Source organism: Bison bison, unplaced genomic scaffold (assembly GCF_000754665.1).
Source record: "Bison bison bison isolate TAMUID 2011002044 unplaced genomic scaffold, Bison_UMD1.0 scf7180017864259, whole genome shotgun sequence".
Lineage (NCBI taxonomy): Eukaryota > Metazoa > Chordata > Mammalia > Artiodactyla > Bovidae > Bison > Bison bison.
This window is the reverse complement of record NW_011494831.1, coordinates 3380976-3384711: the sequence shown is the minus strand read 5'-3', so window position 1 is coordinate 3384711 and position 3736 is coordinate 3380976.

Below are 3736 nucleotides of genomic sequence, written 5' to 3'. Positions count from 1 at the left end.
AGAATTGATGCTTTTGAATTGTGGTGTTGGAGAAGACTCTTGAGAGTCCCTTGGACTGCAAGGAGATCCAACCAGTCCATCCTAAAGGAAATCAGCCCTGAATATGCATTGGAAGGACTGATGTTAAAGCTGAAAGTCCAATACTTTGGCCACCTGATGTGAAGAACTGACTCATTTGAAAAGACCCTGATGCTGGGAAAGATTGAAGGCAGGAAGAGAAGGGGATGACAGAGGATGAGATGATTGGATGGCATCACCAACTCAATGGACAAGAGTTTGAGTAAACTCTGGGAGTTACTGATGGACAGGGAGGCCTGGTGTTGCTGCAGTCCATGGGGTCACAAACAGCTGGACACTACTGAGCAACTGAACTGAACTGAACCTTAGCACAGTAATCAAAACAAGGGAATGAACATTAGTACATTAGGAGCTAAATTAGAGACCTTATACACGTGTCACCAGTTTTCCCACCAATGTCCTTTTTTCTTTACAGGATACCATATTACATTTAGTTGTTATTTCTTCCTAGTCCCTAGCAGTCTATAATTGCCCTGAGATCCTTGTCTTTCATGATCTTGACAGTTTCGAAGAGTATTGAGAAATTATTTGGAACATCCCCCAATTTCAATTTGCCTAATTTTTTTTTTCGTGATTGAATGAGATTATACATTCAGCAAGAATACCACAGAAATGATCAGTGATCAGGACTTAGCACTTCCATTTCAGGGGCCAGAGTTCAATCTCTGGTCAGGAACTGGGATCCCACAAGTTGTCCAATGAGGCCAGAAAAAAAAAAAAAAAGAACGCAAGACTATTAGATTGGAAAAAACTGAACTTTAATGTGAAAGTCATAGATGAAAGATTAGAGTTGTATATCAAAAGTTCTAGGACAGAATGGGGAAGGGGGCAGAATAATGCTATCCCCCCAAGGATATCCACGAAACATGTGAATAAATTAAATAGAATGTGATCAACTATGAGCATGCATGCTCAGTCATGTCTGGCTCTTTGTGACGCCATGGACTGTAGCCTGCCAGGCTCCTCTGTCCATGAGATTCTCCAGGCAAGAATACCGGAGTGGGTTGCCATTTCCTTCTCCAGGGGATCTTCCCCACCCAGGGATCAAATCTCTTGATCAAATCAAATCAAATCTCTTGATCAAATCTCAAGATCTCTTGCATCTACTGTATTGGCAGGCGGGTTCTTTACCACTACTGCCACCTGAATATATTAGGTTACAGACAAGGGGGAATTAAGGTTGCGGGTGAGCTAAAGGTTACTAATCAGTTGATTTTAAAATAGGAAGATTATCCTAGATTATCTGAGTGGCCCTGTTGTAATCACAGGGCTCCTTAAAGGGTTAACAGTTGGTCTGATGTAACATGAGAAATAACAAACTGTCATTTCTGCCTTGAGATAAAAAGAAGGGCCTCAGAAGCCAAGGAATGCAAGCAGCCTCTGGAAGTTGGAAAAGGAAACACTTTGCAAGAGCCCCCATAAAGGCAGCCCAGCCAACACCTGGATTTTGGTCCAGTTTGAGACTGTCAGACTTCTGACTTACAGAATGTAAGCTAATAAATTGGTGTTAAGCCACTATTCGGAGAAGACAACGGCAACTCACTCCAGTACTCTTGCCTGGGAAATCCCATGGACGGAGGAGCTTGGTGGGCTACAGTCCATGGGGTCACGAGGAGTCGGATATGACTGAGCGACTTCACTTTCACTTCACTTTCATGCACTGGAGAAGGAAATGGCAACCCACTCCAGTATTCTTGCCTGGAAAATCCCAGGGATGGAGGAGCCTGGTGGGCTGCCGTCTACGGGGTCGTACAGTCGGACATGACTGAGGGGACTTAGCAGCAGCAACAGCAAGCCACTCTTCTGTAGTAATTTGTTAGCTCAGACAAAGAAAACAAACTGACTACCTACATCTGAACTTTAAGGGACTCTACATCTTGGTCCCTCCCTAGTTTACTGACTTTTCCCCCTTTATTCCTTTCCTTTTGATTTCAGCTCCAGTCAGCTAGTTGTTACTTAAATATTATCCCAGTTGATTTTAGGTGTTTATGTTTCTAGGTATGTGAAACATAGGGTTCTAAAAGACAGTCTTATACAAAATTGCCACTCCCCTGTTAATCCTGCAACCTTGTTCCCATTCTCCCCTTCTCCCCACCCTTCTCATACAGGACATAATTCACTTTATCTTCTGGTGTATCCCCCGACTCCTCCCCCTGACAAATGAGCAGGTGTTGACTCCTCTCCCGGACAAATGAGCAGGTATTTGTGTGTGTTCTTACATCCCCTTGTCTCTTTCACAAAAGGTGTAATTAAAAAAAAAAAAACTTATTAATCTGCACCTTGTCTTCGTTGCATACATGGGATCTTCGTTGCTCCACTACATGCAGGATTTTAGTTTCCCAAAAAGGGGTTGAATCCTTCTGCATTGCAAGGATTCTTAACCACTGGACTACCAGGAAAGTCCCCAGAAAGTGTGTAGTACTTTTGCCTTTAAGCAAATTTAACTTTTCAAAGTCCAGCTAATTTGGCACAAGAAGGCTACTTACGACTTTAAGCGAATGTTGTTTTGTTTAAATGCTAAGGGCCAGAATTAAATGAATTAAAACATGAGACACGAGGGAAATGAAATAGTTAACTTTCAGTAAGTTCTTCTAATCCTTACCTGCAATTAGACTGTACACTAGGTACTTCTCATCACAGATTCTGGTAACCGAGTTGCATTAATTTTAGTAAATGTGGGCAGCAGAGGGTGCAAACTGTTGAGCTGGCACAGACAGGTCAATTACTCCCTTTTCGGAGGTTTATTGGGTGGGTGTTAGAATACTGAGACATTTCTGATGACGGGTCTGTGTATTCCCAGGTGCTTGAATCCTAAAACCTTCACTTAGGTACCTTGCCCAACTGTGCCACAGCATCGCAGTTTTGGTCCCTGAGCCCAAACTGGAGCCCCAAACTACTGTGTTAAGAGTGGTCCTACAGAGCAGGGCCTTCCCCACAAAATACGACCCTGCCCAAAGGGACCAAAAACAATGTAAAATATCACACCTGAGCCTATACTTTTCCTCAAGTGAACTGAGCAGTGTTTGGTAGCCGTTAACAAACTAATCACAAGTACCCTCCCACTTCCATCTGCAGCAACAAACATTCCCAGGATCCCGGGCCGTTTGGACTGACGTTACTTCCGGGAAAAGTAACCTTTCTTTGGCGGTTGCAGATCAGAGAGGTCTCGCGACATTTGCTCCCGCGAGATCTGCTTGCTCACTCTAGCGACGACATCCTCCTCCTCCTCCCCGCCGCCTTTCGGCAATCTTCGCCAGTCCCAGCCCCAACCAATCTGCCCTCAGATGGCATGGATCAGGGTCTTCCCCTGAACCCCGGTCCGCGCGGGGCGTCAGGCGGCAGCGGCGGGGTGCGAGCTGCACGAGGCCGACGGCAGCGGCACTGCGGACGGCCACGGGCTGGCGACGAGCAGTGAGCGTGGGCGGGGCGGGGGTAAGCCCACTGAGTAGCGGCTCGATTGTTCTGGCCTGGCTATGGCGCCTCTCCTCCCCCCCGCCATGGCTCCCCGTGTCCCTGCTCCGCTCCTCTCAGTGAGTGAAAGTGGCCGCCGCCGCCGCCGGCCCAGCGCCCGCAGCCGCCTCAGCGCCGCCGCCATCTTGGGGTCCCAGGAGCCGCCGAAGGAGCGAGCTAGGAGCGTCCACGCCCAACGCAGTCACCG